Here is a 14,931-nt window from a genome sequence, read left to right as displayed (position 1 = left end):
GCCTGCTTACGAGCCACTTAAGGGACACAGGGTTCGTGGCCAGGCAAACTGGATTTGAATCTTACCTCTGCCATGGAAGTTTGTCATTACGATGTCACAAGAAGGCAACGTGTATTTAAAAAAAAAGAAAAAAAGGCCAACTTCAGGCATATAGAAACATACGTTTTTCATTTTCTCGGGGAATTACTGCTTTCACAATACTCAATTTATGAGTGTGTGTGTGTGTGTGTGTATATATATATATATATATATATATGTAGGTATATGTATATGTGTGTATGAGTATATAATATGAGAATATTTACTATATTATGCAATATAAATATAAGTACACTTATATATCTATGTAGCTTGAATCTATGGTACTGTAATCATCACTTCCGTGTCTTCCTCATGAGACTATGAATGATTATACCTACATTTCTAGGTCTCAGCAGAAGAGTCTAGTACAGAGCTCGTACTTTATAAAAGCCGATTTAATGTATGAAGGCATGACTGATTGAGTGGACAAATATTCTCTGAAATACAAAAATGAGACAGTTTCCCGTGAGCACCATTAAATAACTTTATTGCTAAACTGTTATATATGTATAAAATATACATATGTAATTATACATGTACATCGTAACACTTTACATAGCTCCGTAAATATTTATTGTTTGTTCTTGCTAGTCCAAAGTCAAACTAACAAACACTCTTGACTTTGACCAAGGGCCTGACAAACAGAGGAAATTGTCATGATTTTAGGCAAAATCCATATGTACAGCATTGCTTATATTTGTTAATTAAAGTTTCGTATTTTGATTTAACTTAAGATTTCTTTCAGAAGCAATCTGTCAGATTATTCGAGTTGGAAGACAGCACAAACAGTAACTTTATTCTGAGATGTTTTAAAAGCATGTGGGCGGGAGAGAAGAGAGATTCTTCTTCAAGAATAAAATTGAAAAGTTGAGTTTCCTGCTGCCAGAAACTATATTCTTACATAAGTCTCTCAATGCCTTGCTTCTGAAGGGTACAGCAAGAGACGGCAGGAATGACAGTGACCTAGCAGATCTCTAGAGTTAAAAAGGAAAAACAAAACTCCTTCCTTTATTTATACCAAATACTGTATGTTGGGATAATATATTGCCTGAGGTTGGATACAGACACCAGCTGAACCCCGAGCCCTGGAGGTGGAGAACACATCCCCAGCTGTCAATATCTAAGCCAGTTGATGTCACGTAGCTTAGGTGTGTTCTTGTTAAAGTTGCCAAGAGAAAGCAGATTTCAGGAAGCCAACAGGTACGGGGCAAAGCAGTGAAACTAAGTGTTTCTTCCAGCATAAGGACATTTTAGAGAAAGGAGAAGAGGGGTGAGGTGCTACTCTAAATCTGGAGCTGCCCTTGGACTTTTTTTTTTTTTACATGTTATTATATAATGTGCATGAAAACTTTATAAGATAGATATTTTAGTTCAGTTTTTTACCTACCCTGACGCGAAGATTCAGAGATGGCTGGTGACCATGAAACTTACAAAGGTCACAGATAGTTAAATTGTACACCTCGAATTCAGTGTTTGTTGCCAAAGGACTTTCTAATTTATGCGATTTTAACTAAGCATTTTGAATAACAAATCCTGGTCCTTGGAAGTCACACTTAAAAATGGGGGCTACTTTCTGAAACATACTTACTTTACAGGAGCAATTTTATAGACAGGTAAGGTGGATTGTATTGTTGTTTCCAAAGATTTGCTTCCCCTTTCTTTGTAAGATATTTTATGTCCCTCCCCACTGATTCTGGGTCTGGTCACGTTACAGGTTCGGCCAGTGGAAGGTGAGCAAATGTGGCATGAATCAAGACCAAGCAGAAGCATCAAAAATGTCATTTGAATTTCTTCCAATTCTCTTGTTTTTTTTTCTTCCCAATAGGAACCACATATCCTCAACAAAAGCATCTCCTCCAGACAGGCTTCAGAATGAGGAACATGGGGAGGGGAGCTGAAGGCCCCAACCCGCCGCCTCTGACGTGTAAGGAGTGCAAGAAAGAAATGTTTGTTTGTATGAGCCATTGAGTTCATGGGTCACATCTCACTCCTGCTAAGATGACTATTTTAAAAGAAAAATGTCCTGATGCTGGAAGCTACAAGGCCCTTGATATGAAGAAGAAAGCAAGAAAACAGGAAGGAAGGAAGGAGGGAAGGAAGGAGGGAAGGAAGGAAGGAGGGAAAGAGGGAGGGAAGGAAGGAGGGAAGGAAGGAAGGGAGGGAAAGAAAAGAAACTAAACATCAATTATTATTCAAAAATATTTTATCCACATCATTTACATATATTCGTTCACCAAATGTACATTGATAGCCTACTATATTCCTGGAGCTATATTGGATACTGTATATGGGGAGGTAATTAAACAAAACATAGCTCTTGCTCTCCATGGAATTTTCCATCTAGAGGGATAACTGTTTCCTACACTACTTGTTGAGTAATGCTTGGAGTAATGTTTACCTCAGTGGGGGGGGGGCGGGTTGTGTTGAGGAACATGGGTGATGAGCACCCCCAACAGGAATATAGGGGTACAGGTACTGAGAATTGACTGCAGACCAGTAATGGATGGTGTTTCAGCCAAAATGAAGGTCACACAACAAGGGAAAGTGGATATTGTAGAAGCTATAAAATCCAGTAGCCATGACAGAAGTCTCATAAAAACACAATAACAATTTTATTTTCTGAGACAATTCTTTTTATTTGTTAGGTTTCTACATTAAAAGTTGGCATGACGTTGAACATATGTGAAGGCAAACACCACCAGGTAAGGTTCCTCTTGGACGTTTGTGCAATTCATCACCACTCACGATAATTGCAAGAGACTGAACATTTCAGGTGAAAGACGCTGAAACCAGGCGCCTTTGCTGTCCCCGCAAGTGACATTCTTAATTGGGAATCGGCTCCAGAGACGTTCTTTGCGACACTGTGGGAAAGGCTCACTACACATTTACCATATTACAGACCTAGTTTTTCTTCTTGCTCTTTTGAAGATATTATACTAAATCAGTCATATTTTGAATTCACAAATTAGTATTCACTTGTGTCAAACAAAATTTTGTCTGTAACTATTTCGATCAGATTGTTAAGAGTCACATAATGTATTTGTGTATTGTCTTGATTCCTTTCAATGAGAAATTTGCAGCAGTGTTATGGATAAAGATTCTTTTGTCTGAGACCAAGACAGAATAAGTAACATCTGTAGTAGAGAGACGGCTGTTAATCTTTATTTAGTGGATACTGATAGATGGGGCCGAATCTCTTAATGAACATTTAATAGCATATTTCGTTTTCAAAAAGGTTTCCTCTGCATTAATCTTTATGACAGCATCAGTGACAGTACCATCATTTTATGTTTGAGTTTCGTACACCCTGCACGCAAGAAACTGGTTTTTTTCCATCGTATATAGTTTTAATATGCTGCTCCTTGGTGTGCACTAAGACCTTATCTTTATGATCCACGACTTAACAATCCAGGCTGTTAAATCATATGCTTACCTGAACATGTTATTTTCATATGCTTGTACTACATTACCTATCACACAAAAAAAATATGTAATTTCTTATAAACTCAGTGGGCTCAAACCTTGTACAGACACAACAAATGGTGGCCATGTTAACAGTAAAAAGTGAAGTACATTTTCTAGAGTATAGGCTTTTAAAAATATAGTCAATATATAATCTACCAATATCCTTATCAACACATTATATCCTTCGTCTCATTTCTCGATATTGAGAACACGGTTCCTATTTTTGCTCTTATGATGTCAAAATCCTTTTGCACATGTGTGTGCAACCCACTTATATCAAAGCCAATACATGTCGTTCCTCTCCTCCCAAGGGCACTATACTTGACTGGTAAAAGAATTAGGTAAACATTCACCTTATCATTTCCACAGGCTTCTTTGCACATGTTAATTATTTCTCTGATGCTTTCTATCATTCCCTCCCCTTCACAGTCGACTGGGTAGAATTAAGTGAACTTGCTGCAGTATACATTATTTCTAAAATTTCCAGTGTGTTCCACTGAGCGGCCATTCTTTGTTTCTTTCAGAAGAGAAACACTGCACCTTTACTGATGATCACGCACTTGGGATTAGGCCCCAGTACCAACCTTCCACCTGTGTTAGTCTGGGTTCAGTCAGGGAAATAGAATTTCTAGAGCATTTTAAGAATGAGGAATTTAAGATGGGAGTTGGGGATCCCACAGATGTGAGTGGAGATGGCTAGTAAAAGTCTGGAAGGCAGTAGCTGAAGGACTGGAGAAGCAGTCCCTGAGGACCGTTGACTGCAGCACGGGGACTGGACAGAAGCCAGAGCTCACAGACACGTAGAAGCTTCCATGTCTGGTCACCACGATGGAGAACTGGGAGTTCGTGGGTGTGGCCAAGAAGCCGCTGCGTCTGCCCCCCAAGACCTCCTGAGAAGAATGGCTTCCACTCCGTCTTCCCCTTAAATCCTTTGTGAGTGTCTGTCACTGACAAACTCTAACCCAGAGCCAGAGAAGGAAGCGAGACTTGGAGACCTAGTTTCCAGTCCTAGTAGAGAAGATTGGTGGTGCTTCTTTAAGAACAGACAACCCAACATCATTCCTATGAAGAGAAACCAAATAAATAACTTCTGATGCTGGGGAAAAACAGCTTTCCTAGAGATGAGGTTGTATACATATTATTGGTTTTTTGTTTTGATTTTGTTTTGTTTTGCTTTGCTTTTGCCCTCCAAATGGTTTTAAATTCTTTCTTTGGCATTGGTCACTGAGAGTCACCAAGAATCGATTCCCCTCAGAAAAAGCACGGGCTGTTTACCAACCAACCCTCCCCCACCCCTATAATGTGATTCTAAGGGTTGAACTGGAAAATGTATATCAAGCATTAGCACATCTCTGGGGCTCAGTACATAGAGTCAGTACTTTGAGAGAAAATGAGTATGTCAGTAGGAAGCCTAGGTTAGGGTCTGGGAGTCCCTCCATCTACTGGCTCTGCGAACTGGGTAAATCGGTTGACTTCCTTTAAGATTCAGGTTACTTACCTGTAAAACGAAGAATGTAATAACATCTTCCTTCAGAATGACAGTCAGGATACAGTTAAACAAAACAATGTGTGTCCAAGAATCTTCTTTATAGTTAACCTTATCTTACTCGTAGCAACTTGCCATTTTCATGATGAATGCTTACTCTAAAACATGAGAAAACTAAGTGTCTGTTGTTGAAAACCAGACTCTCCTAACAGATGTGTGGTTTCGCTTGCCTTTGCTGTGACTGAGCTCCAGCTTCTGCCGTGTTCTAACCTGCCCGGGACCATCAGGTAAATTGAGAGTGCTCCATGGAAAACAACAGGATCGAGTCCGGTTCTAAAGGGATTTTGCTGGGATTGCATTTTTTTTTTTTTTTTTTTTTTTAGTAAGCACAATCTCCAAAATGTTTTCTTGGATAGTCCTTAGATATGTCCTTTCAGAACTTGACAAGAAGATTGAGCTGTCTATTTACAAAGTATTGCACCAAAAGTGTAATGGCATCTGAAAAAAATACAAGCATATCAATTCAATTATACTTGGCAAGCCTTGAGAATATAAATCTCTAATCTTTTCTTCCCAAGTCAGTCATGAATAGTTGAAAGATTCCCTGATGAAAATAATAACAATGATAATTAATAATAATAAAAAAAGCAGAAAAAATGAAATGGTATACTCAAAATAATCCGGAGTTGTTTTAAGCCTAGCTATGCCCTGTATACTTTATTAAAAAAAAAAAAAAAATCTTGCTTCTTATATATTTTCCCGCTCTTCACATTTCTTTATTTCCTATACTTCCTTCACAAATTTGCTCAAATTTGAATTGTAATTTTGTATGGATAATTTCTCTTGAATGGTGTATATCTCTTTACTACACACGTCTCTACTTGTCCGTATCGATTCTCTCAGTGTGTTAGCATTCAATTTGTCCTATGATGATTCCTTTTATTATGGAAAAGTTTTTCATTCGAACAAAAAGTATTGATTGCCCATCCAGGATATTCCAGGAAGGTGCTATCCTCCGGGGATACAAAAATGAAAAGGATCTCTACTTTCCTCAAAAAGCTGATACACGGGTAGGAAAGAATGATATAAAAATCAGCAAGTTAACTATTTCATAATGAAATTCATTGGGGTGAACTAGGTCCAGAGGACAGAGTGTCACCATACAGTATTTACCTCTCCTCTCTACCAAGGCATTGAGGAATAATGACATACAAAAAGAAAACAACTTTGAAAGCAATACTATAAGCAGGTAATAATCCCAGGTCAAGGAATTTTAGAAAGTACAAATTAATGATAGGATTTGTCACTGATGAGCACTCATGAGAGATTCTACTGACGGAAAAGATGAGGAGGCCATTATTCTCCAAAGGCACGCACAGCCAGGCTGATGGGCATGTATGATACCCACATATGTGCAGGCATGTTCTTCAGAACTATCTGTAGACTCACATAATTTCGTGGCGTTTTCCAGAGAATCTTGAGAATTTCAGGATCTTCTAGGCATCATCAGGCTAAAGACCTTTGGGGAAGCTTCTCTGACCTTTGCTCCTTGGGTTTTCCAAAGCTTATATAAGCCCTTAATTCCTAGATGCATTTTAATTCCCGGGATATGGAGAGTGGCTTTGGTTTTCCTGACTCTGCACCCTGACAGATATGCCACACCTGTTTCATGCGTCACCTGCACTCCTGAATGTCCTCCTGTTCTCAATGACCTCCCCCTTGCTCCTTTACAGGCTTTTCTCAACCCAGCAGACAGAACAGAGCAGGGAAAGCAGCCATGTTGTGACCCTGACACAACCCTCCAGTGGCTTCCCATTTCAGTCAGAACAAAATCTTCATCACCCTTAACTGATCTCAATCCTGGCCACTCCACCCTTGATGGCTCCTGCCTTCTCTCTCCCCCTCTTTTCCCACCACAGCACCTTCTCAACCATACCCAGTACACTCCTTCTGCCCGAAAATCTCTTCCCTCAGATACTGACGCGTCCGTTTTACTCCATTAAGATTTTGGCCAAACGTCACATTCTCAGAGAGCCTGGTCATGTCTCTTTTGCATGAAATGCCAAACCTGTATCTCAACACTTAGCCCCTAATATGCCTTATTTTTCTTTCAAGGTACATGCACAACAGGACACAGGATTTTTATTGTTATTGCTTTTCTTTGTTCTTTATTTTGTTTCCTTCGCCTAGATTACATGACATAAAAGAGTGAATATCTTTTGTCTGGTGACTCAAACAGCTCCATGAACCTAGTATGGATACAATAAATATTTATTGAATATTTGAACATTGAATATTGAATATTGTTCAATATTGAATATTGAATATTCAATGTTCAATATTGAATATTGAACAGCAACTGCTGTTGCTCCTTGTGTGTTTGTTGAATACATTAACAGGACTCATGACAACCACCAAGTCAAGCCAAACAAGCATACAGCTTCAGCAATGAACTCTGAATTCCACAAGACTTCAACTGGAGGAAAGTCCGCGATAAAGCAAACAAGTCAGACTTCCAAGTCAGACTTCCAAGAATCACATACCTCCCACAGAATCAAAATTTACCCATAATTCAAAGAATAGAGGTAATTTTGCACTGAAGGTGACGTATGTGGAAGCTGGGTATACAAACCCAACTCACCGGGTCCTTTATAGCTGCGGCGGGAGAACCTCAATACCATTTACACACAGGAGCTCTCGAAGTGTTGCACGTAAGCCATCGCTTGTACAAAGTGAGATATTTTAGTTACGAGACATTGTCATTTACTACTGAGATAGCCACGTGCTGACTCTAACAGTTTTAGCAGGCCTTGTGCTATAAATCCATAAACTCTAAATTTATTTACTAAAAGCAACCTCGACAGACCAGGTGCATTACGCTAAAATGGTTTTGTAAGTAGAGATTCTCCATGACAGGTCTCCAGTATCTCCCCAGGAATTCCTAAAGAATGCTTTCAAGCAGAATTGATTCTGTTATCTCTGTCATTTATTCCTTCTCTCTCCTGTTTCTGTGCTCACTAGGTTAGAAAGAGTGGAATGAAATCAGTGACTAATACCTTTCTTCCCATTTATTAAAATTAATAAGTGGGAAATCACTGAGAAGTAATTTGATGAACAGTCAAGACTATGGATTCTAGGGGTGCCTGGATGGTTCACTCAGTTAGGCGTCTGATTCTTGGTTTCAGCTCAGGTCATGCAATTAAGAGTTTGTGAGTTCAAGCCCCACATCGGGCTCTGAGCTGACAACTCAGAGACTGCTTGGGATACTCTCTCTCTCTCTCTCTCTCTCTCTCGGCCCCTCCCCTGTTTGTTTTCTCTCTCTCTAAAAATAAATAAACAACAAATCATTTAAAAAACAAAAAAAGACCACGGATTTTGTATCCAGACTTCCAAAGTTTAAATCCGGGCCTCATGATGTATTAGTTACATGATCTTGGCAATGATATTTAACTTCTTTGGACCTCATTTTCTCATCTGTACAATAAAGCTAATAATATCTAGCTTGTAAGGTTGTTATGAGAATTAACTGTGTAAATACCTGTAAGATACTTAGGACAGTGTTCCGTGTAAGCTGAATATTTGCCAATGGTGACTTTTTTTAATACTTTAATGCACAGCTACTGTCTTGCTGGTTGTCACTCCACTGAGATAAATACATGTGAGTGTTCTGGTAAAAATCCAAATTTAAATGGCGTCAAGAATATTTTCTGCACGAAATTAGTTTATCATAACAAGCTATGGTTTCATATGATTAAGCCAGAAAAATGGATCTTTTCTCCTGTATATTCACGAACTGCAGAAAATTGCAATTAAATAGACCACAGACTGAGTCAAAATTACTCCGTTCACCTATCAGCCACATTTAGTTGTCTCCCTGTTCCCTTGAGATGAAAGTCTGAGGGTGGTTGACTCAGATTAGAATTCTTACCGCCAGGTGATTAGATTCAAAGGCACTCCCTGTGAAAAACCGAAGTTATAAAATTTTCACTTTGCAAGTTCTGTGGCTGATTCGTTAGAATTTCAATTATTAGCCCTCCTCGGAAATGCCCTGAAACTTCTAATACACCAGAACAGGGTCTCTAGGCTCTCTTGAAGGTGTCAGTAGGCCAAAACTGCCCAAGCATTTGGAAAACAAAAACAAAAACAAAACAAAAACAAAAAGCAAACAAACAAAACAAACAAACAAACAAACAAAAAACCCACTCTATTCCTGAAGAAGAAAGTAAAATGTAAGGATACACAAGAATGGATTATGGTGTGCATAAATGAATTAAGAAGTTGCCCGGAGCTGGCTAGGTCTGGAATATAAATTCAAAAGAGGATCCATAATGTTTTCATGTCAAGGTCTTGTCACTACAAATGTCTCCCCCCCCACTTATCTCAACAGGAATTGAGGACTACCCACCCCATGAAAAGGAACACCTGTTCATTATAAACATAGGCATGATCGTCATATAAATTTTTTAAGAGCTCATGCTATAAAACTAATATTTCAGAAATAATTTAGCCAGTGTGTGAAATGTAACTAGACAAGATCTCAAAAGCTAAGCACAAGAATCTCGGGGCAGAATCTTCAAATGCTCTTAGCAAGGACCAACACGCCAGTTAAATCCATCAGAATCCTCCGGCCAGGAAAACAGAAAACAGACCGGGTACATCAAGAGGGAGTGTGATAAAAGGAATCTGTTGCACAGCTTGAAAGGTCGAGAAAACAGACAGGGAATTAGGAGGTAGCACCGAGTTCATAAGCTATATGAAGCCTGAGCAGCCTTCAGACTCCAGTCCTTGAGGTCTCGAGCTGCTTTTCCATCTTCCTCCTCTACCTTCTGTTAGGAGACCTGAGCGGGGACCAGCTGGCAAAGAAACAACCGGTGTGCAGCGTCCCAGGCCTGGTAATTCAGAGCAGTCAAACTGGAGGTGAGACAGCAGATCTCACCAACAGGCACCATCCTTAAACAAATGATGCCCATTTACAAGCAACTGAAGGGTAAAGGTCTGGTCAGAAAATACCTACGTAATTTGTAGAAGTCTCAATATAAACGGGGGGAAAGCTTGGCTATCGAAAGTGAACGGAGAGTGTTTGGCCCCAAGTGCATTAACATTTTGCAAAATAGTTGGGATTACCAGGTAATGACTTACTCTTTTTTTTTAATTTTTTTTTTTTTAATGTTTATTTATTTTTGAGACAGGGAGAGACAGAGCATGAACAGGGGAGGGTCAGAGAGAGGGAGACACAGAATGTGAAGCAGGCTCCAGGCTCTGAGCTGTCAGCACAGAGTCCGATGCGGGGCTAGAACTCACGGACCGCAAGATCATGACCTGAGCCGAAGTCGGCCGCCCAACCGACTGAGCCACCCAGGCGCCCCTCTTTTTTTAACACATAAAGACTGTCCTTTCAGAAAGTGGGGCGGGTGTATTATAGGAAAGTGTGTTCCTAAGATCCATCTTAACGATGATGATCTACCTGGAAAACTTGTGTTTTAAAGAGTGATATTTTTTAAAAGACACTTTCATTCATAAAGTGAGCAGATGTGAGAAGTTAAAAATCATGAATGATCCACGGATCCTAAGTATACTGGCTAGATACGTACTTCAAAGCAATTCTACTTAAATGTGAGTCTAAGTTTTGGTTCTTCAAAACTTCCCATTTTTTTTATTCGTATTGTGTGTGTGTTTGCTTAGAAAGCAGAACCTCAAATTAGCTTTTTTGTTTGTTCTTTTTAGCTAGTGTGCCTGTAACAATGGTTACTAAACGTTACTTCTTTAGGCTTACTTTTGTTTTTATTTATTCTTAACTTTAAAAAAAAAATATTCTTGAGACAGAGACTGAGCACGAGTGGAGGAGGGGCAGAGACAGAAGGAGACACAGAATCCGAAGCAGGCTCCGGGCTCCGAGCTGTCCGCACAGAGCCTAACGCCGGGCTCAAACTCATAAACCAGGAGATCATGACCTGAGCTGAAGTCAGACACTTAATCGACTGAGCCATCCAGGTGCCCCTCTTTAGACTTACTTTAGAAACTGGCTTAGTTCTATAACTTCTAGAAGGAAGGGCTAATAAATACAAGCCAGGAGTCAGGTCAGGACATTTATCTGTGACAAATAAAAAATTTATTTATTTTTAAGTGTAATTTTTCTACTCATTCGCTCATTTAACAGACCCACATTGACTATGCACTTAACAGTTATTTTGAAGGATACCCAAATTGGTCAGTCCTGAGGCTTGTCTTCAAACACTTGTATTCTAAAAATTAGCAATTCTCAATTACATGCTTTTAAGTATATTTATTTTGAGGGAGAGAGAGGGAGGGAGAGAGAGAGAGCATGTGTCTGAGTGGCGGAGGGGCAGAGAGAGAGAGAGAGAGAGAAAATCCCAAGTAGGTTCTCCACTGTCAGTCAGCACAGAGCCCAACTTGAGCCTCAAACTCATGAAACCTGAAACTGTGAGACCCTGACCTGAGCTGAAATCGAGTGTCAGACACTTAAGGGACTGATCCCCCCAGGTTCCCCAACATATTATTTATACCATATCTGTGTTGGTGTCTCTTCCATGATCATCCTCATTATGCCCAACCAACCGCGACATTCCTTCCATTTGGTCCCATCATTCGTGATCCCTCATTCACTGATGTCAGTTGACTACTGCCTTGAAAGCTGAGGTCTTTTCCTGAGCTGACTAAACCCTTGGGAATCACAAACACGGAGCACTCCCGGGTCATCAGCAGTGGCTGGTTCGTGGATTTATAAAGGTGTCACATATCGGAGACATTTTTCCCACTCTGGAGAACAGACTGGTAACGCACAAATGGACGGACAGCCCCCCACGTTAGTAAAACAGGTTTCGTGTTGTTCGTTCATGGACACAACTGATTCCAAGTGTCTCAGCAACTGTTTTCATGGGGTATAGGCCCTCTCTTTCACAGATAAAGGCCCCAGACCTCGGAGGGTTCAGACAGCTTTTTTAGGAGCACATAAGTAGGATGAAATGAACCTAAAATTTGAATTTTGAGTTTTCCCTGTTGAAAAGGGATACATGACTTTTAGCGCATTATATCACGTTTTACATCATAATTGTGGTTAGGAGACTGTAATTTTCAATATAGCTGTCTGCATGCTTGCTTATCCACTGTTTATATCATGCAGATTCATATCCAGAAATTGGCTGGCATTGAAAACAGGATTTTCTTCCAAGTGTTGGCATTTGTGCGTATATTTGATGACTAGGGCTTTCAGGGTTATTTAGTAGCTCTGGAGTTCAATGAGATGATACGATAGAATAAGTATCCGAGAATATGTCATTCCCTTGAATAACAGTCAGTGGGTTCTGGAAGTCAATCATCTCACTGTGAACACGGGAAGGGCTGGAGATCATCTCCATTACTGCTCTTGACAGACGATGCATTTGTTCTGCGTCGGTTGTAGATGAAGTTTACACACGACTTTGATAACGTACATAAGGATACACAAAATATCCTCCGATGCATTGTCATTTGATCCTTAAATGCTACAGGGCGGAGAGAAGTTGCTATAATATAAATGTTTACAGTGAAGGAAAGCCAACACGATGGGGTTACTATGAATATGAATTAACTACTTTTGGCAAAAAGTATGTTGACTCTTCAAGGGCCATAGGCACATGGGTGAGGATTGCTGGCTGATTCCAGCATTAATCAGCTCTGGGTCAGAGTCGGATTTATCACTCCCTTTGGTGAGGTCTTGGAAAAGTTACTAAAACTGTGTTCAATGTCCTCCTATATACAGTGGAGTAACAGCCATAACAACGAGCATTGCTATTATTAGTGTTGGAACTGCTAAGATGACCGACAGAATGCTTAATTGTCAAACGCTCGGAAGGGTGTTTAGCATATAGCACTCAGTGTGTTGGTTAGTTAGCCAATCACAATCTTGAAACTTAAAAAAAGTATGGCAGGAAATAGAAAAGCAAGACAGATCTTTCTGGATATCTACCAACAGTTTATTCTTTTTTAGTGTTTTGTTTTTGTATTGTTCTTGATTCCCTTTACTTATTCCAGTCTCCTTCAACTGGACAAGCACACTGCTGTCGGAGGATTCGACTTAAAGTATAGTTCATAAACCGTATCACACTATGAAACATTAAAATATTCTCCTTGGGAAAAACACGAACTCCTTTAGATGAAACTACACGTGCTCAGAAATCATGATGCAAATGCCAAACTACTCTTCCAACTATATTTACTGTTTCTCCTTTAGTCTACTCCTACGCTCCAGCTAACTCAAATGAATACCTGGCCTCCCAAGACTGCTCCCTGCTCGAACTTCTCTAGGCACAAATCTCTCCCTGCCCCACTATTCGATTGTCTCCAACCTTGAAGAGCTGCTTAGAAAGACAACCATCCATTAAGCCTCTCTTGATCCCCTTGAGAAGATATGTGTATCTCATATGCTAGCTGCTAACTTCTTTATCATAAAGCATCGTCTTTATTACATTCTCTTGACAACTGAATATATGTAATCTTCCATTCAAGATCATGAAGAAGGTTACTAATTAGCTTTTTAAGGTGAAAAACTTGGCAAATAATTTTACATTTTGTTGTTTTGATCTAGCTCTTCTAAATACCCTTCCTTCTATGAAGCTCCATAATTATGTTCCCCAATAGATTTCGGCCTTTTTTTTCATTCCCAAAGCATTTAAGAAAAATCCCAGTATATAGACTGTACAAGTTCAAAAGAGGCTGGCTATGTTGATGTTAATTTTTTTTTAATGGTTTTTATTTACTTTGAGAGGGAGAGAAAGGGTGTGAGTGGGGAAGGGGCAGAGAGAGGAAGAGAGAGGAAATTCCAAACAGATTCTGAAAGCACAGAGCCCAACACAGGGCTCCATCTCACAAACTGTGAGATCATGACCTGAGCCGAAATCAAGACTTAGACACTTAACCAACTGAGCCACCCAGGCGCCCCTGGCTATGTTGATGTTAAACTTAACTCATGAGAAAGTGATTAAAGAGTACGCATTTTATAGTGTGATACAAAAGAAATACTTCCTTTTAAGTAATTTATACATTGTGCTTTCTGCTCACTGTTATATTTTGTGTCTCTACCTGTGACTATTAGGAGCAGAGCAAAAAAATCACTTTTCAAAGAATGGACCAATATAAAATGGCATGCCTCAGAGTTTGGAGATGTGTTAGGAGTTGGGGACAAATGAGAATACATTGCACAATTACTATGAATGTAAAGCCGTGTAAACTGTACAATCATACTGGTGCAGGAATAAAACATTTTCTAGAAACCAACCCTAGACCCTGGTAACTGACCTAAGTGAGAAGCAAGGTAGAGTTTAATTTCCTACCTTTAAGGAATTAAAGACATATTAAGAGGGCATTTACTTCTTTAATAATGCACAAAGAAGTACAGAACTGGAGGCAACAATAAAAAATGATGAGATATAGTGAATGTCTGACATTGGTCACCTATGTTTGGTATTTCTAGGACACTTAGATTTACTTGAATGTTACTATTCGGTTAAAGAAACTTGTAGTACAGTTTAAACAACTCATTAATAAAACAAATCAGGATACATCTACGTTAACAAAAGTGATAAGATTTATGGAATAAAATTATAAAAACACATCTCTGGCTACTTTTACAATGTATATTTTATTTTGCTCTTATTTTCTTTCCTAATTTTATTTATTTATTTATTTATTTATTTATTTATTTATTTTGAGAGAGACAGAGATATTTATTTATTTATTTATTTATTTATTTATTTATTTTGAGAGAGACAGAGACAGCACGAGTGGGGAGGGGCAGAGAGAGAGGGAGAGAGAATCCCAAACAAGCTTGGAGCTGCCAGAACAGGGCCCGACCTGGGGCTCCAACTCAAAAACCTGGAAATCATGACCTGAGCCGCAATCAA

At 39.3% G+C, this 14,931-nt stretch overlaps 1 protein-coding gene across 3 annotated transcripts in view; it reads right to left on the bottom strand.

The window, feature by feature from the left end:
- Positions 1–551: 551 nt before the first annotated feature.
- Positions 552–14,931, bottom strand: part of NETO1 (neuropilin and tolloid like 1) — a 130,061-nt gene continuing 115,681 nt past the window's right edge. The window contains exons 11-12 of one of the 3 annotated variants that reach the window (XR_009250820.1): positions 5,045–5,530; positions 552–4,608 (exon numbers count right to left, since the gene is read on the bottom strand). The gene's annotated coding sequence lies outside the window, so the exon portion shown is untranslated. Of the gene's footprint in view, positions 4,609–5,044; positions 5,531–11,374; positions 12,535–14,931 lie in introns of those variants that run through there. The other 2 variants (XM_058691820.1, XM_058691821.1) reach the window with 2 other exon arrangements.

Source organism: Neofelis nebulosa, chromosome 11, assembly GCF_028018385.1.
Source record: "Neofelis nebulosa isolate mNeoNeb1 chromosome 11, mNeoNeb1.pri, whole genome shotgun sequence".
NCBI classification, from domain to species: domain Eukaryota; kingdom Metazoa; phylum Chordata; class Mammalia; order Carnivora; family Felidae; genus Neofelis; species Neofelis nebulosa.
This window is presented reverse-complemented; position numbering and strand designations above follow the sequence as displayed.